We start from the raw sequence: 24,873 nt of genomic DNA, 5'->3' as shown, positions 1-24,873 counted from the left end.
GATTTGGGAATTTCACCTGAAAGACTATTGTTAGAGAGATCTAAGGATACCAAGTTTATCAATGCCCCAAATGTGTTGGGGATGGCACCTTCAAATCCATTGTCTGCCAAAGATAGAGTTTCAAGAGATTGAAGGCCCCCAAGGGTGGTGGGAATGTTTCCTGACAAAAGATTTTTTGACAAATCTAGATTTCTCAAGACCTTCAAATTCTGTATGCCTGGAGATAAAAAACCACTCAATGAATTCGATGACAAGTTTACCTGCAAGATAAACTGAAGAGTCCATAATGATGGGGGTATGCTAGAGGTAAATTTGTTGGAGCCTAATTGCAGATCTCTCAAAGAAGTCAAATTCGCCATGCATGTTGGTATTGGTCCTGAGAGCATATTATCATTTAACTGCAGTTCACCTATCATGTGTAATTTGCAAAGCTCGTAAGGAATGAATCCCGAAAAATTATTTTTATTTAGCTCTAGACGTTGGAGATTCCGCAAATTTCCCATTGTTGTTGGAATAAATTCATTCAAGTCATTTTCGGAAAGATCTAATAATATCAAGCTATGCAAGTTACCCACCTCTGTAGGATTGCTGCCTTTGATCTTGCAATTTCTTGCAGAAAAATACTCAAGAGTTGTAGATAAATTGCCGATTGAATGTGGTATGTCGCCATACAGTGGGTTATTATCAAAGATTACACCCTTTAGTTTCCTGCAATTTGTCAAAGAAGGCAAAAAGCTCCATTCTGCAGTTGGTGATTCAGTGGTGAAGTTATTGGACCCAAGACTAAGCCATTCGAGGAATTTCAAGTTGCAAAATGTATTTGGAACAAGCCCGGAAAATGAGTTGAAGGGCAGATCTAGCTTAACGAGCTTGGAAGCATTGGTGATGGAGGTGGGGATTGTTCCAGTAAGTTCATTTGACCCTAAGTAAAGATCCATCAAGTTGGGTACCCCATGGCCAATGGTTGATGGTAGATAGCCTGAAAGGTTATTCCCAGTTAGACTAATCCTAATTACGGTTGAAAGATTGAAGATTGAAGCTGGAATTGCACCACTTAAGCTATTGAAACCTAGAAATAGCTGTTGAAGATTTTGCAAATTGCCTATCTCCTCTGGAATTTCACCTGCTAGAAGGCAAGCATCTTAGTAGCGGGAAACTGAAACATTGAAACGTCTCAAAGATACAGGAAAGAAAAGCGTATAAATATTAAAATATAATGGTTATATATATTTTGATTATTTTGTGTTACTTTAATTATTTGATTTTGGGGGTTTGCCATAACCTCAATCAACACACTTTTGACTTTATCAACTCAAGGTATGCTGATGCACATTTATTAACAAAAGAGTGCATATTTTTAATACTTATTTTTAGTATAAAATTGTTGTAATATTATGTGATTAAATAATTTTAAATAAAAGATAAAGTAATATCCATTCAAAAGATGACACATTATTTGTGTATCTAAAATATGTATAAAAAATGAATATACATAACATTCCTTCTTGCTATAAATATACTTTATCTCGATTAATTAACCCAATTAATTTATCATTGATGTATAAAGAATGAATAGAACTTGAGATGGTCAATCTAAATAAAGAGTTAAGTTACGTGTCATCAAGAGTAATGTTATTCTTAATTTAAAATTATTCAATCATACGATGACACATCATCTTTATATCTAATTATGTACTAAAAAATATGTACATAGTTTTATTGCTAAAGATATATTTAATTTTGGAAGGAATTATACCTGCTAAATTATTGTAAGCAAGAGAAAAATCCTGTAAATTCTTCAACTTGCCAATCCCTTGTGGAATGTCACCTGCTCGACAACATAAATTTACCAAAACATTAATTAGAGATTAAATAGCATGAACATGGAAATTACATTTTATAGTCAAATTATACCAAGATGAGAATCATACCTAATTATTTGATAACATATCATTTGTGCACTCAAAAATTTATCCACATAGTTTTATTGATAATGAATACACATGCCAGCTAAAAGTAAATTATGCTTAAAAAATATGGTGGAATCATACCTTCTAAGTTGTTACCATCAAGAGCCAACCACATAATCTTACTCAAATTTCCAATATTTTGTGGTATGAGTCCTGTAATTTTATTTTCCGACAATGAATAAACAACAGCCTCGCTGCAGTTGCCAAAACTTCTTGGAAGCTGGCCAGAAAGTCCATTTAAAGCTAGAGTTAGCCATTCAAGTTTTGGAAGACGATTACAGAGACCATCCGGTAGACTGCCAGACAAAGAATTGCCGCCTAAACGAAACACTTGTAGCAAGGAACAGTTGTAGATGCTGCTCCAAGGTATGGAGCCCGAGAGAAAGTTATATGACATATAGAAAATTTTCAACCTGGCGAGCTTCGAAATCTCTGATGAAATGCTTCCTCGGATATCATTGTCGTGTGTCCACAAGGCCTCTAGCGTAGTTACAATGAAGAGAACATCTGGGATGGTACCTGAGAAATCATTAAATTCAAGTTTCAGGATTTGGAGACTGGATAAGAGACCGACAAATCCTGGTATACCTCCACTTATTGTATTGTTACTGATAGAAAAGACTCTCAGTCGGCGTAATTGTCCCAGTTCATTCGGCAGATGGCCATGGAAATTGTTGTAACTAAGATCAAGTTTCACCAGGAATGAGAGATTGCCCAAGTGTGGAGAGATAGTGCCTCCGAGTTCCATGAATGGAAGGTTCAAAGCTGTGACTCTTTCATGGCGAGCACCACAGGAAATTCCAACCCAGTTACAGATTGGATTAGAAATGGACCAGTTATATGCCAGCACACTGTAAGGATCGGACGTGATATGTGCTTTTCATTGAAGAAGAGCATATTGATCAGTTGTTAAATTTTTCACTGTCACAGCCGAGATAGCCATGAAACAGTAATGCAAAAACAAATAGATGCACAAGATATTCCCCATTTAATTGTGAGGGAGGAGTATCAAGTTGGATAAAAAAGGGGATAAGAACTTATATATGACCGTGTGCCTAAATGAACATTTTGTTAGTGGACTGTATATTTTCATTCCACTTTAATTTCTTACATAAATTTCTTCAACTTCTTCCCCTTTTCTCACATCTATAGAAAATTTTTCCATCAGGAAGACTGAGGATAGAGGCAGTTCAATGATAGACAAACTACAAACTTTCTCATGTCTTTACACCATTTTTCCATTAAAAAGACTAAGAAAAGATACAAGTCAAGGATAGACAAGGACCTATAAACATTCTCACATCTTTAAACAATTTTTCCATCGTAAAGACTAAAAACAGACGTAGTCCAAGGATTGACAAGGACCCACAAACATGCTCCTTCCAACAATAGTTGTTTTAGCTACCAATTTAATTGAAACATGAGTGGAAAACACCAAAAGTCAAGTACCATGGTCTAATTAAGCGTGAAAGAAGGAAGAATTAATCATAGTCTAATTTGACATAGCCACGATATCAAACTCAGCTTGCAATTGTAATTGAACTTGAGTTAAATTTATACTCAGTCAAGCCTGAGTTTGGCTTGGTCCAAATCCATCCTGAATCAAAACGTTAACTTAAACATTTATCATTAACTGGGAAAATGAATTGAGAGAAGCAGATCTGTGCAAAGAGCACAAGAAAGGAAGAACAGAGAAATGCAACAAAGAATGAACAAGTTGTAATTAAAAGCTTTCCGTTTTCTGGAGAGAATTAGAAAGGCATTACATGATATCTGCATTGCTCATCACTGCGATTTACCCAGATTTCGATTAACCTACCAGAGAGACTGATATTTTTATAATATTTTAAAACCTTTCCATTCGTCTATATAATTATTATAAATTTATGATAATAATTAATAATATGCGAATGTCATCCAATTGAAAATACCAAAACTGAGAAAATTGACAAGAAAAATTAGGACGATTTCAATTGAACCTGGAGAGAATCGAAATTTGATTAAAAAGGTTCAGGATTGGAGTTCGAGAAGATGGATTTGCAGGATTGGTGTTGGAAGAGCTGAACTAATAGTGGTGTGCGTAATTTGATACATAATCTAAAATTGAACTAAAACACTTAAAAATTATGATTTGGTTTGGTTTTGGGGTAAATTTTTTGAAAACAGTTTTCAATTTGGCTTGCAATTTAGGCAATTTTCAAATAAAACTAAATCGTAAATTGCATTTTTAAATTACATATATATAACTATATTTGATAAAAATTTTTATCAAATAACTTGTTTTTTTCATATTTATGTTATCATTTTCTTTATATGTGTATATATATATATATCATATTTATTTTATATATTTATATTATGTTGTAAAAAAATTCAATCTAGTTAATTTTATTAAATTATATTTATTTTAAAATGACTAATTTTAATAGGTTAAAACTATAATTCAAATCAAATTATCAATGATTTTTCTTCTTTTTTATCGATTTTTCTTTTTCTTCATTGATTATGCTTCTTCTCTAGCAATTTGAATGAGTTGAGGTTAATATCAAGTGTTATTTTGGATTCAAACTAAATTTGAGTTGATTCTTATTCAAGTTCAGCCTGAATCCATATAATCCTATATGTGTATATTTTGATTAGTAAGATGAACATACATAATTCAATCTAAATTCTATTAAAGTAAAATATTAAAATTTAAGATTATAAATGCAAATGTATTATATTTTTTTCTTTCAAAAGATCAAATCTATTTCTTTGGTGCAAATGCCAAGATAACTATTGTTCTAAACACTGGTTCAAAAAGAAAAAGCTAATTAATTTCTATGAAATTTGCTGGGTAAAATTCAAGAAGTACTTTTGCAAATATGAAGACAGTGAAATGGCTTGTTGTACCATATAATATCATTATTATTCTTCATAATGCTTTATTAATCTTAATCTTTTGCGTGATTAGGATTTAATTTCAAAAAGTAACCTTTGAATGCGCCAATAAAACAAAGAGATTGAAATTTTTCTTATTCAAGGTAAACAAAGAGACTGAGACCGAATATTTTCCTTTCTTCCATAAATTTCTGCAACTTATTCCCCATTTCTCACATCTTTACACAATTCTTTTACCAGGAAGACTAAAAACAGAGGCAGCTCAAGAATTGACAAGGACCCCCCAGACATTCTCATGTTTTTACTCAATTTTTCCATCAAGAAGATTGAGAACAAACACAGTTCAAAGATAGACAAGGACCCATAAACGTTCTTACATTTTTATACAATTCTTCCATCAAGAAGAATGAGAACAAACTAGCTCAAGGATAGACAAAGACCCATAAATGTTCTCATGTCTTTACACAGTTTTTCTATCGTGAAGACCGAGAAAAGAGGCAACTCAAGGATAGACAAACGTTTTTACTTCTTTACACATTTTTTTCATTGGGAAGACTGACAACAAACATAGCGTAAGGATTGACAACAAACTTTTCTAGCGTCACGCAAATTTTTCATCAGAAAGACTAAGATCAAACACAACTCCTTCCAACAATAGTTAATGGTAGGGCCCTAGCTCCATTTGCTAATTTGTTGTAACTACCAATTTGATTGAAACATAAGTGGAAAACACCAAAAGTCAAGTAAACTAGTCTAATTAAGTGGGATAGAAGAAAGAATTAATCTAGTCTAATTTGACCCAGCTACAATACCATTAATTTGGTACTGCAATTTACCCAAATTCCAATTAATTTGATAGTAATCAGAATAAAAAATAGGGCCAAAAGACTTATTCCCACCCAATTTAATGTTTTCCCAAGCTCTCACCGGCTAAGTTTTAAAAACCTAAAATCTCACTCATAAGCCATTAACTTAAACAATTTTTTTTAGTAAGAAGGGCATTTAAGTAAAATCTCCTATTTTTTTAAAAAGGTTTCTCTTTAACAACTTTCAGTTTTGGTTTGGTTTTGAATGATAAATTTTTTTAAAACAATTTTCAGTTTAGGTTGTAATTTGGGCAATTTTCAAATGGAATCAAACTGTAAATTATATTTTTAAAATACATATATATAACTATATTTAATATAATTTTTAAATAAATCACTTGTTTTTTCATATTTATTTTGTCCTTTTCTTTATATGTATATTTTATATTTATTTTACATGTTTATATTATGTTATACAAAACTATAATTCAATTAATTTTATTAAATAATATATATTTTAATAGATAAAAATTGTAATTAAAACCAGCTCCTCAATGATTTTCTTCTTGTCTATTGATTCTTTGTTTTTTCAACGATTATGCTTATTCTCTGACAATTCAAACAAGTTGAGGTTAATATGGAGTTGATCATTTTGGATTCGAACTGAATTTAAGTTTACTCTTATTCAAATTCGGTTTGAATCCATATAATCCTAGATGTATATATTTTGACTAGTAAGATGACAAACTTAAGATGAAGATACATAATTCAATCCAAATTCTATTAAAATAAAATATTAAAATTTCTGATTATAAATGCAAATGTATTATATAATTTTTTTTCCTACAGATCAAATCTATTTCTTTTGGTGCAAATCCCAAGATAACTATTTTTCTAAACTTTGGTTCAAAAAGAAAAAGCTAATAAATTAGCTTGAAATTGGATGAAATCTACTAGGTAAAGTTCAAAAAGTACTGTTGCGAAGACAGTGAAATGGCTTCTTGTTCTAAATTTCATTATTATTCTTCATAATGCATTGTTAATCTTCTGCGTGATTAGCGGTAATGCGCCAATAAAGCAAAGAGACTGCACTATTCTTATTCAAGGTAAACCATTAGGTTTCTGTCACCACCACCATTCCACTGTGTTGAGTATTCGATTTGACTTAATTTAATATCATGTTTGTATTAGGCAATTTAAATCTAATATCATGTTTATATTATTAGTCAATCTATTACCTAAATTTATTAGGTAATTTATTACCTAAATTTAATATCATATTTGTTGCCTACTATAAATATAAATTGTAACGCATGGGCATTTATATTAGACAATAAATTTAACGACAATAAAATTTAGGCGTTGGCATTGGCATTCTAGTTTTCAAGAAATCATATTTTTACTTTTCGTTTTGATTTAGATATAAAAAATTAAACTACTTTAATTAATACAATAGCTATTAACTGTCTATAAGTAATGTAATTGATAACTACTAACAAACAAACAAAAATATTAACTTTTTTCGAAAGTCTATATCCAAAGTTTTAACTTTTATCAATAGAAGTTTTCAAAGAAAGTTTTGATTTATTATGATATAAGTTATCAAACTTATTTACTTTCAATGTGATAATATACTATTAGAGTGTGTTGTCATGAGATGTGTCAAGAAAGAATACAATTAACAGAAAATGGTATTATTGAAATAAGTGATGAATTTGTTTAAAAAAGTACCCGCATTAAAAGTTGACTTAGAAAGGTTTAGACATAAATTTTTTTGTTTATTTTAATTAACATCATTTTAGAAACTATGTAATATCAAAAGAATAAAAAATATAATGAATTTATGGAACTATAAAGAAAAGAAATTTTTGCCTTTTATCCTAGATTTGGTTGAATGTTGAGTTGATGAATTTTTATAGAATCTATTAACCTGTCATAACACATACCTATTGAGTATTTTTTATATAAATTCTAATTTGAGTCGTGTTTAGATCAACTTATTTATGAATGAGGTTATGTTTGGGTTGGCCTTTCATAAATTGAACAAGACTTGAATGTTTTGTATTAAAAAAAAAAAGGGGGCAAATTGACCGAATTAGGTCACTGGCATGCTCTTCCTCGATGGGGATAGAGACGAGTAAAATCCTCTAAATCGAGGATGAAGATAAATATATCTTCAATTTGTCCTTCCCCTAGCTTATCTCATTCCCTGTATATCTTATAAACCTTTAACTATTGAATTATCCTTAAAATATTAGAATTATTACAAATACTACAAAAAATAAAAGGTTTTTAGCGATAAAAAATTAACGAGTAGAATCATAGTTACTATTTTTATAACTTTAACCACCAATTATATGTACTCTCGTTAAGATAAAATAAATTTATACTTTTAACCATAAACTTTTATTTTTCACACTAAAAAAACTTACAAACTTGTCATTATTAATCTTATAGGTATATAAACAAAATAGGGATGAATACGAACTAAACTAAATCCAAACACCCCTTACTTCATTTTCAAACATTTATATTTTTTTTAGCCAACATAAACTCGGCATTATAGTTAGTGAAATATGACTAAAACAATATTGTTTCGATGTGTAATATTTAAAATGATGTAGTTTAAGTCGATTCGTATTAAATTTTTTCGGACACATGAACTTGGTGAACCAAATTCCCCTCAAACTCGGGTTTAACCTAAAAAATATTTAACTTACAAGGTTGAGCTCAAGCTTGAATTCATTTGTTTTGAACTTATTTTGGACTTATTTAAGTCAAACTAGATTTTACTTTTGAATAAACTTGATTCTAATTTAACCTTAATTATAAAATATATGATACACAATTCTGATTGTCTAACTATGATATGTGATTGGGCTATCCTCCTTACCCCAGTACACGTTTAGTCAACTGTTGTGGTCTTCAATCTTAACGTGGTTGTTTCCTATTGTAAGCTACTAGGCTAAGCTTGGGTCGTTTTTGTAACTCTTGTCTATGATTTGAAGAAACTAATTAAGTTATTATTATTTATTAAGTCTCTTTAGTGTGCTAACAAGAAAATAAAATTAAAAAAACTAATTGATCTCATGCCAGAGCAAAGTCACTCCTACATCAGGCGTGTACTAGACTCCATGCCCTCTACACCTCGTGATCTCTTCATAAATTAATTCAAGGCCCTTTGCCTCGTCGAGATGTGCTTCCTCATCTCTTCTAACAATGATTCAATGAAATATATTAAATTTATAAGTATAAAGATTAAAACTTATATTATACAAATTTAATTAATTTTTATTAATATTTTATCAATTTTACATTATTTTTATTTGATGTAAAACTTTTTAGTTTCTAACATTCTTCCTCAAATGCAACTATCATAAACTGTTACGTCCATTATTTTATTGGGTGTATTGTCACTTAGTATTTAAGATCACTTTTGGCTGTTAGAGGCATCCATTTGGCTTGTATTCTAATACCATATTAAAATATATTAGATTTATAAATGTAACAATTAAAACTTATATTATGTAACACTAATTAGTTTGTGTTAAAGATTATGTTAAAGTTCATAGGATAGTTGCAGTGTACTATAAAGCAAAAACGGTGCGTTTTGAATAAATTTCAAAACGCATCGTTTCATTAATCATGGTTGAAAAGTCCAAGGAAAGGAGGGTGGCTTACTTACTGCAGAAGATGTATGTGTCTCTCTAAAATTTTCGTTTCTCTGACTAGAAGGGGATCTAGGGCTGTGATGTGCTGCTTCAATCCGACATGATTTTAACGGCATTGATGCAGTTGTCGAGACAGTTATTACCGAGGAGATCAACGGTGAGCTACGATGGAGGTATCGTTTTCAATTAATAATCGGATGGTTTAGATTACTTTTGCCAGCTGTAGCTAGTTATAGTTCAGTGTATAAAAGATGTAATTTGTCACAATTATTGTATGATTTTTGAGGCTATTGAATGAAACTTGAGCTATTATTCGTGCTTCTTCTCTCTTTGTTGTCTTGAGTGCTTCTGTTGATGATAATAGTTTTGTTTTTAGGGTTCTTTGTGTTTAATAGTTAATTCTGCTTTCTCTGTGATTCTGATTGCTTAAAGTAGTTTAATAGATTCTTGGAGAAGTTCTTTTTGGTATATCTGTTGCTGGAGGTGTTAAATTAGGTCCTCTAGATTCTTGAGGACCCATCAATACGATCACGTTTTTGTAGTACGATGCATTTAAGACCAAGCAAAAGGCCAGTCAGCAGAACATTCATCTGGAGGAGGCGGCAGTGCTGTCTAATTTGGGGGCAGTGTATAGTTAGATTGGGTTGTCATATGATCGTGCCACCATGAAGGGGCAGCGGGAGGCATTGCACGCATTCATGGCGGTGGTCGGAGCCTTTCCTTATTTGAGAGATTATGCGTCCACAAAGGGATTATATCTCTTTTTCTTATTTCCTCATTGATGTTGTTTAAATCAAGAAAATTAAGTCTTCTTCTGTATTTCTTGTAACTCATACTGTATCTTCTTAATCAAGAAGATTAAGAAGATAAACAACATTACCAACAAATATATGATAAACTTGGCAAATCACATATGGCAGCTTCTCCATGACAAATCTATGAAATTCTAGGTAGCTTAAAATCCATTATTCAAATTTCAACTAGATAGATAACATAAATCAAAATACTATTTACCAGGAGTCTGCATCTTACTGAAACTACAATTTAATCTTCTTGAGTTTTGCCAAGGCATCTTTCATATTGATCCACAACTTCATTTACTGCATCAGGCAATGATGTCTCCACCAAATTCTTTAAACTCATTTCTCCATCATCTGTGGGCAACAATAGATGCCAAAACTATAGACATCCCCTAACAATTCCCATTGATCTATATTTTGCAAATTTCAATTAAATTCATCATAACAAATAAATAATATTCTAACTGAGATTTAGAATTCAAATAATAAACATCACCTGGTGCCATATACCCCATAGTTGCTAGTGTAGGGGTTCATGTCTTTGTATTTCCTTCATCTAAGAGCTTGGCAATGTTGAAATCACTCACATATGCAACCATGTCTTCATCCAATAAGATGTTCTGAGGCTTCAAATCAGAATGGATGGCTGGTGTTGAATAATCATGATGAAGATATGCAAGAACCGAAGCAACATCTATCATTATGTTCAACCTTTGTAGCATATCAAGACAATAGTTGTGAGAATACAACCCCTTCTCAAGACGACCATTCAGCATGAATTCAAGTATCAAGGCCTTCAAATAGATGTTAAAGTAGCTGCCCAAGATTTTTATAAGATTTGTGCAATACTTCACATTCAAAATCAAAACTTCTAAGTACTCTTTTTATTTGCAAATTAAAGACCTTTATTGCAACTATAGTTCCATATGAAAGTATCCCTTTGAATACTGAACCGAAGCTGCTAATATCTAGCAGGTTGTACTCACTAAAATCATCGGTGGCTCGTTGAATTTCTAGATATGATGTTCTTCCCCATGTTGCTATAGGTAACAATCAACTTGATTAACCAAAAATTGCTTTCTTCTGTAATGATACCTTATAAAGACAAAGGTTACAATCATTATCATTAAAACTGGCAGGACCAAAGGCAAAATTTATTTCATTACTAGTGTTTTTGATCATTTCATGGTGTCAACCTTGCAAAAAGGAACCCCTTACCTTGGCAAACCACAGAATGCATGATTTAGCAAAAATGATTGAACAGAAAATGTTTTGAAACGACCTTTGCTGGGAATTTCCCTTTGTAAATTATTTACAGAGACATTAAAGTTTTTGAGATAGGTGAGAGCCTCTAATGATTTGGGAATTTCACCTTAAAGACTATTGTTAGAGAGATTCAAGGATACCAAGCTTATCAATGTTCCAAATGTGTTGGGGATGACACCTTCAAATCTATTGTTTGCCAAAGATAGAGTTTCAAAAGATTAAAGGCCCCCAAGGGTGGTGGGAATATTTCCTAATAAGTGATTTTTTGACAAATTTAGATCTCTCAAAACCTTCAAACTCTGTATACCTGGAGATAAAAAACCACTCAATGAATTAGATGACAAGTTTACCAAGCAAGATATACTGAAGAGTCTATAAAGATGGGGGTAGCCTAACTGCAGATCTCTTAGAGAAGTCTAATTCGTCATGCATGTTGGTATTGCTCCAGAAAGCATATTGTCATTCAACAGCAGTTTCTTTAACATGTGTAATTGGCAAAGCTCGTAAGGAATGAATCCCAAAAATTTATTTTCATCTAGCCAAAGACCTTGGAGATTCTACAAATTTCCCACCGTTGTTGGAATAAATCAGTTCAAGTCATTTTCTGAAAGAGCTAAAATTATCAAGCTATGCAAGTTACCTACCTCAGTTGGAATGCTGCCCTTGATGTTGCAATTACTTGCAAGAAAAACTTCAAGAGTCGCAGATAAATTGCTGATTGAAAGTGGCATGACTCCATACAGTGGATTATAAACCAAGCTTAGAGCCTTTAGTTTCCTGCAATTTGTCAAGAAAAACTTCAAGAGTCGCAGATAAATTGCTGATTTGAATCATTGCAGGAGAGTCCTTACCCAGGTACCTATCAAACCTGGTATCAAGGCTGATGACGAGAATGGAGGCGAAGGTGGATGGTATGGAGAAGGAATTAGAAACTGTGAAGAGTAGACTGGAAGGGCTCGACTGGAGGCTGGAAGTGATTTTTTTTTTTTTGCTGAAAAATGATTTTTTTTCAAATTTAAGTCAAAATTTTGTTTTTTCAAACCTTAAGTGGAAAATAGTCGTTTGGCAAATATGAATAGGAATATGTGCAATGCACTAATATGGTCATTGTGAGATAACATTACTCGCAATAATACTTTCATGTTTTAACATTTTAGATTAAATTAAAAATAATATGCAATCACATATTTTTGTTTTTATATTTTGAAATATCGTGAGTCCTTTTTCAAGTATGTTCCTTTCATCCATTTGTTCTCTCTTTTTTTTCTCATTTTTTATTTATCATTTGGGTTTCTGCTGCTGAATTTATAAACAATAAACTTATGTCTATGTACATAATTTTTTATACAAAAAATGGTATTTTATCATGTGATTGAATGTTATTTTATTTTTAATTTAAAACTACCTAATCACATAATGACATGTCATATATTTATAAAATAATTGAGAAAAAAAAATATGTATCATGCATAAATTTGAATATATGAAATCCTCAAGCGAAAATCAACACCATGCACCAGTGGTGAACCCAAAAATGAAATCTAAGGGGTCAAAATTAGAATAACATAAACAAATTTTATATTAAAACAAACTTAAATATTTGTATTAATAAGATATTCATTAACTAATACCTTTATAATTAAAAAAATTTAATATTCGTATTAATAAGATATTTCAAGATATTCATCTCTTGAAATTATTGTATGATGACTTTATTATAAATACTATTAAATGCATCATTCTCTATGTACACAATTATACAATCATTTAATGATTGATCACTCATTTTTTTTCGTAACGATTTTTCACAAAATTTATGATTGAAAATGCACTCTCTGAATTAGTTGTGGCAACCGATAAGATCAATGTCAACCATTATTTTTGCAAGTCAATTTCATAAATTTGACATTGGAGCATATATTAAAAAATGTAAACATTAAGTTGACAATCAAATGCCATGAGTTTTAAATCAACAAAATATTTTGGAAAAAGTTGAGCAAGACACATCAAGTTTTCTTTATAAATTGCAATAATTTTTTTTATTTGGAGATAAGCATGCTAAATAAATAAACAATTCCATGTTTACCTTATTGAAATAATTATTCAACTTTTGAAGTTGCAAATCTAAGACATAATAAAATTCTTCAATGCAGTAATTATGCATATTTATAACACATTCAGTCTTGTGTTGTGATCACTCTTGAATAAGAAATTTATCATCTATATTTATAATATTAACAATATCCCAATAGTCTTTTGTGACTAAATATTCATATAAAACAAGACATTTATTCATTGTATTTTTAGTTTCTATCTTTTCTTTTATTAAATAAGAATTAAAATGAATTAAATCATAATCAAATTTAATCAAAATCAGACCAAATGAGAAAATATATATATTATTTAACAATGTGACTTAATTAGCAAGAAAAATCTTTCTTTTGAACCAATAAATAACTTCTAACGTGAGAGAAGAAGTCACAATTAAGTGGCCTCCTATTGAATCAGTGCCTGACTGCATTTTATTTTACTCTTCTTCTTAATTCTTCATCCTCTTGTTCTTGAGCTATTTTGCAGTCATGGATACCACCACTCCCGATTGGACTAGTCTTCTTGGAGACCTCCTTACGTCAATAGCAAAACGCCTCCACACACGAATCGACATTCTTCGTTTTTACGCTGTTTGTAGCTCCAACTAATGCATACTGCCCTGTCATCCAAAAGTCCTATTTCCAGAATCGATTTTAAGGACAACTGACTTTCTCAAAGGTCCCAAACCTGACAAGGAAGGCCCCTTTGTCCTCATAGAATCTACTGTTTACGTCACCCAGCCCTTTGACGATGAAACATCTGCACCATGGTTTGTCGAAGACGAAGAGACAACTTCAGGAAAATTCCGAATAAAAGATCCCCTCTCTGGATCTTATCTTAACAACTTGCCACATAAGTCTTTGAACTTGTTGGATTATCGGGTTAAGGAAATAAGTAAATCCTACGTGTTTGAACCAGCTTTTATCTATGAAGGCAATAAGACAAACTACAGTGACTCTTCTGTAGTTGTAAAATTAATGCCTTCTTTTATCGATCAAAATGATGACGCGTTTGTTGTCATGGCAAAATTTGGCCGCGGACTATGTGTATGGAGAAATATAGACAAGAAGTGGACTAAGGTAGACATTAGAGTGGCTTTTGGGCTTCCTGACTATTTATCGCAATCACAAGTTCTATACTGTTACCTACTTTGATACTATTATAATTGTAGATTCTGAATCTTTGAAAGTTGTGGAGGTTGAAATACCAATAGATCCATCAGGTGCAATTGATATATATTTGCTAGAGTCTTCAAATTATTTACTAATGATTGTCGGGTACTACGGTATAGATGACAAGTTTTTGGTGTTAAAGCTTGATGAAGAGAATTATCAATGGATGGAAGTGACGGATGGATTGGAGGATAGAGTGCTCTTTCTGGGTCTAAGAAGTTCGTATTCTATTGTGGTTGAGTGGGTGTAAAGGGAATTATTTTAATTTGAAAGAAAAATGTAAAAAATGATTTATGTTGTGGTGAATTAGACGTTAAGGTTGTTAACCTTAAGGATTATTCTGTTGAGAAGACCGACAATTTTTCTAACCCTTTCTGGCCACCATCAGCTTGGGTACTTGCAGATTAGTAATGTTTTTTATGTAAGGAATTATGAGACTGTGGCTCAAAATCTCTTCTTTATGCATTTTTTTTTTTCCCATTATTTCTGAATTGTTCGGTAGATTCATTCAGTAAGTGTTTGTTGGGGTTTGGATTTGGAATGAAATAAAATATAAAGCAGCTGAATTTCAGATAAACTTTTCAATGAGCCACGAATTACAATAAAAAAATTAGTTGAATGAAATAATTTGTCAATGAGACTAAATATTGTTTAGTTAACCTGTGTATTTATTTTATTAAGAAAGCCACCACAATTTTGATCCAGACATTATTAGGCGTTAACAGATCCATTCAGGATGGGATTTCTTTTATAAATTTGTATTTTTGTAGGCCTGGTTCATGGCTAAACAATGATTATTTCTTTGTTCTGAACCTTTGCCATTGTATAAGGTTTGGAAGGAAAGGATTCTGGGTTGGCATCATTACTTGACTACAGGCATTCAAAATCATTGCTCAGATTGCTCTTACCTCTGGCAAGTGTTCTGGAAAACTCATTGTTTTGAACAGCCTCTCATTGGTTTCACTCTGACTTTCAGATGCAGCAAATAAAGCACAAGCTGATGTTATTTCACTCTGGATAAAGGTTTTGGAGCATCAAGGCTTGTTGCTAAATCCCAGAACCCAAGAGGAAGAGATCTCTTGCAGTTGTTAGGATATGATTTGCAGGCAACATGCCTTCCAAGCTTCTCTTGCAGTAATCATCAATCTTCCAGGAAGGCGGATTACCTGAGAGGAGTGGGACTACGGATGGGCAAAGGCAGATGAGGGATGACCCTTTGCCACCAGTCCGTGGTGCCAAAATCGACTAATGTGCAGCTTTGACACTCAAAATTATCCCCTGCCCCCGTGACAAATCCCTCTGCTACATAGGCAGCGACACACATACATCTCTGTTGAGAAAATGCACTGCCTATCTCTCTAGAAATCTCCCTCTCTTCGAGATTCCACAATTTTGCTCCAGCCTTATACAGGTTGCTGCCGCCTCTCTTAAGAGTCAAAAAACATGGGCACCACCTATCTAGAATTCTCCTTCCATACTAGCAGCAAACCACTACTCAGAGAAGCATGAAGAAAAATTAAACTCAGCTAACTAACCGATTCGTGTTCACGATGAGGATCAGAAGAATGGCTATGAGAACGCAAATCCTGCTCATGAACAACTTTACTATGCATCACAACAAGCTGCTCGGTTGCCTTCTCATTACCAAAGCATGACCCCAGAAGCTGCAGTTGCAGCATTAGCTGACCCCACAAAACAGATGCCTGTAGAAAGATTTCATGTGCAAACGAAAAAAAACAGAAGATCGTAGACCAGAGCCAAAAAAGAGAACAGTTCCACAGAAGCTTTCAGAGGAAGCTTAAAGGCCATCTCAAAACGGTGCGTTTTGGTTTAATGTGTTTAAGTAATACTATATCTGCAGAATCCATTATTCAAAGTTGAAATTGAGGGGAGCTCAAAATCCAATATTCAAAGTTTAACTAGATAGATAATCATCAACTGCAAAGATCATAAACAACAAACTAAGAGCATAAATAATATACATCACAACAACATTTATTTAGAGAACTCCTACATCTTGCTGAAACTGCAATCTGATCTTCTTGAGTTTTGCCAATGCATCTTTCACATTGATCCTCTGTTCAGGTGATTCTATAGAACAATTCAAAGCCAAATTCATGATGCTTAACATGCAATTCACTTTGGCAGCAAAACCATTCTCATCTCTTAACAAATTAGCATCCACAACTTCAGTTACTGCATCAGGCAATGATGCCTCCACCAAGTTCTTTAAGCTCATTTCTCCAGCAAACATCTCATTTGTGGGCTTCTTTCTCGCAAAAGTTTCCATCAACAAAATGCCAAAACTGTAGACATCTCCTCTTGTGGACACAATCCCTATTGATCCATACTCTGCAAATTTACATTAAATTCATCATGAAAAGTAAATAACATTCTAACTGAGATTTAGAATTGAAACTTCACCTGGTGCCATATACCCCATAGTCGCTAGTGTAAGGGTTCGTGTTTTAGAATCTCCTTCATGTAAGAGCTTAGAAATGCCAAAATCACTCACATGGGCAACCATATCTTCATCCAAAAGGATATTCTGAGGCTTCAAATCACAATGGATGATTGGTATCGAATAATCATGGTGGAGATATTCAAGAGCTGATGCAACATCTATCATTATGTTTAATCTTTGTAGCATATCTAGGAAATAGTTGTAAGAATACAACCACTTATCAAGACTACCATTGGGCATGAATTCGAGTATCAAGGCCTTAAAATCAATGTTACAGCAACTGCTCAAGACTTTTATGAGATTTCGATGACGAATGTTCCGCAGTGCTTCACATTCAGAATCAAAGCTTCTAAGTGCTCTCTCTACTTGCAAATTAAAAACCTTTATTGGAACTATAGTTCCATCTGAAAGTGTCCCTTTGAATACTGAACCAAAGCTACCAATACCAAGCAAGTTGTATTGGCTAAAATCATTAGTGGCTTGTTGAATTTCAAGATAAGATGTTCTTCTCCATGTTGCTAAAGATAACGAATCAACTCGATCAACTGGAGAATGTTTTCTTTTGTAATGACACTTTATGAAGACAAAGGATACAATCATTGTCACTAAAACTGGCAAAATTGAAGGCAAAATATATTTCATTATCAGTGTTTTTGACCATTTGATGGTGTCAACTTTGCAACGAGGAACCCCTTGCCTTGGCAAACCACACAAAGCTTGATTTAACAAAAAGGATTGAGCAAAAAATTTTTTAAAAGGACCTTTGCTAGGAATTTCCCCTTGTAAATTATTTACAGAGACATTGAAGTTCTTGAGATAAGTGAGAGCCTCTAATGATTTGGGAATTTCACCTGAAAGACTATTGTTAGAGAGATCCAAGGATACCAAACTTATCAACGCTCCAAATGCATCAGGGATGGCACCTTCAAATCTATTGTCTGCCAAAGATAGAGTTTCAAGAGATTGAAGACCCCCAAGGGTGGTGGGAATGTTTCCTGACAAGAGATTTTTTGACAAATCTAGATCCCTCAAGACCTTCAAACTCTGTATACCTGGAGATAAAAAACCACTCAATGAATTCAATGACAAGTTTACCTGCAAGATATACTGAAGAGTCCATAAGGATGGGGGTATGCTAGAGTTAAATTTGTTGGAGCCTAACTGCAGATCTCTCAGAAAAGTCAAATTTGCCATGCATGCTGGTATTGGTCCAGAGAGCATATTATCATTTAACTGCAGTTTGTCTATCATGTGTAATTTGCAAAGCTCGTAAGGAATGAATCCCGAAAAATTATTTTTATTTAGCCACAGACCTTGGAGATTCCGCAAATTTCCCATCGTTGTTGGAATAAATCCGTTCAAGTCATTTTGCGAAACATCTAAATAAATCAAGCTATGCAAGTTACCCACCTCTGCAGGAATGCTGCCTTTGATCTTGCAATTGCTTGCAGAAAAATACTCAAGAGTTGCAGATAAATTGCCGATTGAATGTGTTATGACGCCATACAGTGGATTATTATCAAAGCCTACAGCCTTTAGTTTCCTGCAATTTGTCAAAGAAGGCAGAAAGCTCCATTCTGCAGTTGGTGATTCAGTGGTGAAGTTATTGGACCCAAGACTGAGCCATTCGAGGAATTTCAAGTTGCCTAATGTATTTGGAACAAGCCCAGAAAATGAGTTGGAGGACAGATCTAGCTCAACGAGCTTGGAAGCATTGGTGATGGAAGTGGGGATTGTTCCAGTAAGTTCACCTGACCATAAGTAAAGAACCTTCAAGTTGGGAAGCCTATGGCCAATGGTTGATGGTAGACAGCCTGAAAGGTTATTGAAGGATAGAGTAATCCTAATTATGGTTGAAATATTGAAGATTGAAGCTGGAATTACACCACTTAAGCTATTGAAAGATAGAAATAGATGTTGAAGATTTTGCAAATTGCCTATCTCCTCTGGAATTTCACCTGCTAAAAGGCAAACATCTAAGTAACCGGGAAACTGAAACATTGAAACGTCTAAAAGATATAGGAAAGAGAAGCGTATAAATATTAAAATATAATGGTTATATATATTTTGATTATTTTGTGTTACTTTAATCATTTGATTTTGGATTTTGCCATAACTTAAATTAACACACTTTTGACTTTATCAACTCAAGGTAATGTTATTCTTAATTTAAAATTATTCAATTATATGATGATATATTATCTCATTATGTATTAAAAAATATGCACACAGTTTTATTGCTAAATTAATTATTGCTTACAATAATTATACCTGCTAAATTATTGTAAGCAAGAGATAAACATAAATTTGCCAAAACATTTATTAGATATTAAATAAAATGAACATGGAGATTACATTTTATAGCCTTATTGACAGCCAAATTATACTAGGATAAGAATAATATCTAATTCCTTGATAGCAGATTATCTTTATACTAAAATATGTATCCATATAGTTTAATTAATAATGAATACACACACCAGCTAAAAGTTAATTATGCTAAAAAAATGTGGTGGAATCATACCTTCTAAGTTGTTACTATCAAGAGACAACCACGTAATCTTACTCGAATTTCCAATATTTTGTGGTATGGGTCCAGTAAATTTATTCTGCGAAAATGAATAAACAACAGCCTCGCTGCAGTTGCCTAAACTTCTCGGAAGCTGGCCAGAAAGTCCATTTAAAGCTAGAGCTAGCCATTCAAGTTTTGGAATACGATTACAGAGACCATCCGGCAGACTGCCAGACAAAGAATTGTTGCCTAAACGAAACACTTGTAGCAAGGAACAGTTGTAGATGCTGCCCCAAGGTATGGAGCCCGAGAGTAAGTTACTTGACACATAGAAAATTTTCAACCTAGTGAGCTTCGCAATCTCTGGTGAAATGCTTCCTTGGATTTTATTGTCGTGTGACCACAAGGCCTCTAGCGTAGTTACATTGTAGAGAGCATCAGGGATGGTACCTGAGAAATCATTAAATTCAAGTTTCAGGATTTGGAGTTTGGATAAGAGACCAATGAATCCCGGAATACCTCCACTTATTGTATTGTTACTGATAGAAAAGACTATCAGTCTGCGTAATTGTCCCAGTTCATTTGGCAGATGGCCATGGAAATTGTTGTAACTAAGATCAAGTTTCACCAGGAATGAGAGATTGCCCAGGTGTGGAGAGATGGTGCCACCGAGATCCATGGATGAAAGGTTCAAGACTGTGACTCTTTCATGGTGACCACCACAGGAAATACCAATCCAGTTACAGATTGGATTAGAAATGGACCAGTTATGCGTCAGTACACTGTAGGGATCGGAAGTGATATGTGATTTGAATTGAAGAAGAGCAGATTGATCGGTTGTTAAATTTTTGGCTGTCACAGCTAAGGTAGCCATGAAACAGTAATGCAAAAACAAATAGATGCACAAGATATTCCCCATTTAATTGTGAGGTAGGAGTATGAAGTTGGATGAAAGAGAGGGATAAGAACTTATATATGACTGTGTCATAGTGAACAACATTTTGCCAGTGGACTGTATGCTTTCATTCCACTTTCATTTCTTACATAAATTTCTTCAACTTCTTCCTCTTTTCTCACATCTTTACAAAATTTTTCCATCAGAAAGACTAAGAAAAGACACAGGTCAAAGATAGACAAAAAGCCACAAACGTTCTTACTTCTTTACACAATTATTCCATCAAGAAGACTAAGAAAAAACGTAACTCAAGGATTAACAAGGACCCACAAACATGCTCCTTCCAACAATAGTTGTTGTAGCTACCAATTTGATTGAAACATGAGTGGAAAACACCAAAAGTCAAGTAACCAGGTCTAATTAAGTGTGGAAGAAGGAAGAATTAATCTTAGTCTAATTTGACATTGCTACAATATTGAACTTGGCTCGAAATTATAGCTGAACTTGAGTTAAACTCATGCTCAATCAAGCTTGAGTTTGCTTCGGTCCAAATTCACCCTAATCAAAACATTAATTTAAACATTTATCATTTAAATCTCTGAAAACATATTACAATCATCAATCAAGGCCAAAAGTAGTCAAATCCATCATGGAAAAGAGGGTGTGAAGAAAAATTAACAAAGGAGGGAGATGAGATTCACCCAAGAAAACGATTAGGAGGGAGATGAGACAATCATTAACAATGACTAAGAAATCGATCGAGGTCAAATTTGGCCATACATAGTAAGAACGAGGATATGGTTCTCAAATCCATCAATAATCATGATTAACACCCCAAAAAAAAAAATTATTGAAATATTTCAAGTAATGAAACAGAACAAACCTAACTAGTTCTTATACATTTGCATAGACTAGAGGATATTAAGATAAAAAATCAATGGGTAGGAACTTTGATGAGCCTTCAAGAGGAGAGGATAATGGATTTCAAATATATTGGTGTTTATATATACATTTACTTGCAAAAAAAAAAAAAAAATCAAAACCAATATAAAAACTGAAGAACATCAATAGCCTTGTATAAAGCTGAAAATTAACTTGGAAAATGGATAAAGAGAAGCAGGTCTGTGCAAAGAGCACAAAAAATGAAGAACAGAGAAATGCAACAAAGAATGAACAAGTTGCAATTAAAAGCTTTCCGTTTTCTGGAGAGAATTAGAAAAGTATTACTTGATCTCTGCATTGCTCATCACTGCGATTTACCCAAATTCCAATTAACCTACCAAGGACACTGATTTTTTTCTGATATTTAAAACCTTTCCATTCGCATATATAATTAATATAAATTTATGACAATTTAATAATATGCCAATGTCATTTAGTTGAAAATACTAAAACTGAGAAAAAATCGGCAAGAAAAATTAGAACAATTTCAATTGAACCTTGAGAGAATCGAAATTTAATTAAAAAAGGTTCAAGATTGAAGTTGGAGAAGATGGATTTGCAGGATTGAAGTTGGAGAAGCTAAACTAGTATAATTCGATTATACTCTAAAACTGGACTGAAATATTTAAAAATTATAGTTTGATTTGGTTTTAGTGGATAAATTTTTTAAAAATAATTTTCAATTTGGGTTATAGTTTGGACAATTTTCAAATAAAACCAAACCGTAAATTTTATTTTTAATATATATATAAAATTATATTTGACAAAATTTTTTAATAAGCAACTTGTTTTTTCTTCATATTTATATTGTTATTTTCTTTACATGTATATATATATATTTCAAATTTATTTTACATGTTTATATTAAGTTGTAAAAAACTAAAGTTTATTAAATAATGTCTATTTTGAAGTGAATAATTTTAATAGTTTAAAACTAAAGTTAAAACCGGATAGTCAACAATTTTTCTCTTTTTTTAAATAATTCTTCTTCTTTTTCGTCAATTATGCTTCTTCTCTAGTAATTCAAACAAGCTAAGGTTAATAATGAGTTGGGCATTTTAGATTCAAAACTAAATTTCAGTTTATTCTTATTCAAGTTCGACTTGAATCCATATAATCCTAGATGGACATATTTTGATTAATAAGATAAAATATTTAAGATGAACATACATAATTCAATCCAAATTCAATTAAAGTTAAATATTAAAATTTCAGATTAAAAATGTAAATGTATTATATTTTTTTCTTTCAAAAGATCAAATCTATTTCTTTTGGAGCAAATCCAAAGATAACTATTTTTCTAAACTCTGGTTCAAAAAGAAAAAGCTAATAAATTACCCTGAAATTGAATGAAATTTACTGGGTAAAACTCAAGAAGTACTGTTGCGAAGATGAAGACAGTCGAATGGCTTGTTGTACTATATATTATTATTATTCTTCATAATGCATTATCAGTCTTAATCTTTTGCGTGATTAGGGTTTAATTTCAAAAAGTAACCTTTGAATGCGCCAATAAAACGAAGAGACTAAACTTTTCTTATTCAAGGTAAACAAAGAAACTGAGACCGTATACTTTCATTTCTTACATAAATTTCTGCAACTTACTCCCCTTTTCTCATGTCTTTACACAATTTTTCTATCAGAAAAGCTGAGAACAGAGGCAGCTCAAGGATTGATAATGAACCAAAAACATTCTCACATTTTTATACAATTTTTCCATCAAGAAGACTGAGAACAGACGTAGCTCAAGGATAGACAAAAACCTACAAACATTCTCACGTTTTTACACAATTCTTCCATCAAGAAGAATGGGAGCAGACCAACTAAAGGGTAGACAAGGACCCATAAACATTCTTATGTCTTTACACAGATTTTCCATCATAAAGACCAATAACAGAGGCCTGACCCAGTACACATTTAGTCAACTGTCCTCCTTAGGCCTGGTACACGTTTAGTCAAGGGTAGACAAAGACCCACAATATGATATGTGATTGGACTATCTTCCTTATGCCCAGTACACGTTTAGTCAACTGTTATGTTCTTCAATCCTAATGTGATCATTTTCTATTATAATCTACTATGCTAAGTTTGGGTCATTTTCGTAACTTTCATCTGTGACTCGAAGAAACTAATTAAGTTAATATTATTTATTAAGTTTCGTTAGTTCACTAACAAGAAAATAAAATTAAAAAAAAGTTAATGAAAAATAAATAATCCTGTGAGTCCAAACCCTCCATTTTCAGCTTGCTATTCGTCAATCTTCTCCTTCAAATTTCTGATTTCACTCTCTCGAATCATGTCCATATCATCACCTTCCAATGGATCCTCCTCTGCAACCACCAACATCTGCTTGCCATCGTTGAGAAGAAAACGTCTTCAATTAATCTCTATCATCCCTTACGCAACGTCGTTTCCCCCACTTACTTTCAGCATGAAGCGATCAATCTCAAGGATGATTCATGATAAAGCAACTCGCTCCTACATTGAGCACGTACCGGACTCCATGCGCTGCAATCTCTTCATAAATTACTTAAAGGCCCTCTGTCTCGTCAAGATGCTCTTCCTAATCTCTCCTGACAAGGATTTGTTGAATTATATTAGACTTATAAGTATGAAGATCAAAACTCATATTAATAAAATAACATACTTAAAATGAACATACATAATTCAATCCAAATTAGTAAAATATTAAAATTTAAGATTATAAATGCAAATGTATTATATTTTTTTCTTTTAGAAGATCAAATCTATTTCTTTTGGTGCAAATCCAAAGATGACTATTTTTCTAAACTCTGGTTCAAAAAGAAAAAGCTAACAAATTACGCTGGAATTGAATGAAATTTATTGGGTAAAATTCAAAAAGTACTGTTGCGAAGACAGTGAAAAAGCTTGTTCGTCATGCATCATCAGTCTTAATGTTTTGCGTGATCAGGGTTTAATTTCAAAAAATAACCTTTGAATGCACCAATAAAACAAAGAGACTGAACTTTTCTTATTCAAGGTAAAGAGACTGAGACCAAGTACTTTCATTTCTTACATAAATTTCTGCAACTTATTCCTCTTTTCTCATGCCTTTACACAATTTTTTTACTAGGAAAACTGAGAACAGAGGCAGTTAAAGGATTGACAAGGACCCACAAACATTCCCACGTTTTTACACAAATTTTCCATTAGGAAGACTGAGAACAGAGACAGCTCAAGGATAGAAAAAGACCCATAAACATTCTCACGTTTTTATACAATTCTTCCATCAAGAAGAATCAAAACAGGCTAGCTCAAGGGTAGACAAGGACTCACAAACATGCTCACGTTTTAAAATAGTTTTTCCATCATGAAGACCAAGAACAGAGGCAGCTCAAGCATAGACAAATACCCACAAATGTTCTCACTTCTTTGCACAATTT

General features: G+C 32.6%; 1 protein-coding gene and 1 long non-coding RNA gene across 3 annotated transcripts in view; one reads left to right on the top strand and one right to left on the bottom strand.

The window, feature by feature from the left end:
* Positions 1-24,873, bottom strand: part of LOC123204329 (probable LRR receptor-like serine/threonine-protein kinase At3g47570) — a 54,873-nt gene that overhangs the window by 1,949 nt on the left and 28,051 nt on the right. The window lies entirely within an intron of this gene.
* Positions 9,342-10,255, top strand: LOC123204400. 2 transcript variants are annotated; one of them, XR_006499544.1, is made up of 2 exons: positions 9,342-9,500; positions 9,771-10,255. It is a non-coding gene; the product is annotated as an uncharacterized LOC123204400 (long non-coding RNA). The 2 variants fall into 2 exon arrangements; XR_006499543.1 differs by having other exon boundaries at positions 9,763-10,255.

Source organism: Mangifera indica, chromosome 20, assembly GCF_011075055.1.
Source record: "Mangifera indica cultivar Alphonso chromosome 20, CATAS_Mindica_2.1, whole genome shotgun sequence".
Lineage (NCBI taxonomy): Eukaryota > Viridiplantae > Streptophyta > Magnoliopsida > Sapindales > Anacardiaceae > Mangifera > Mangifera indica.
This window is presented reverse-complemented; position numbering and strand designations above follow the sequence as displayed.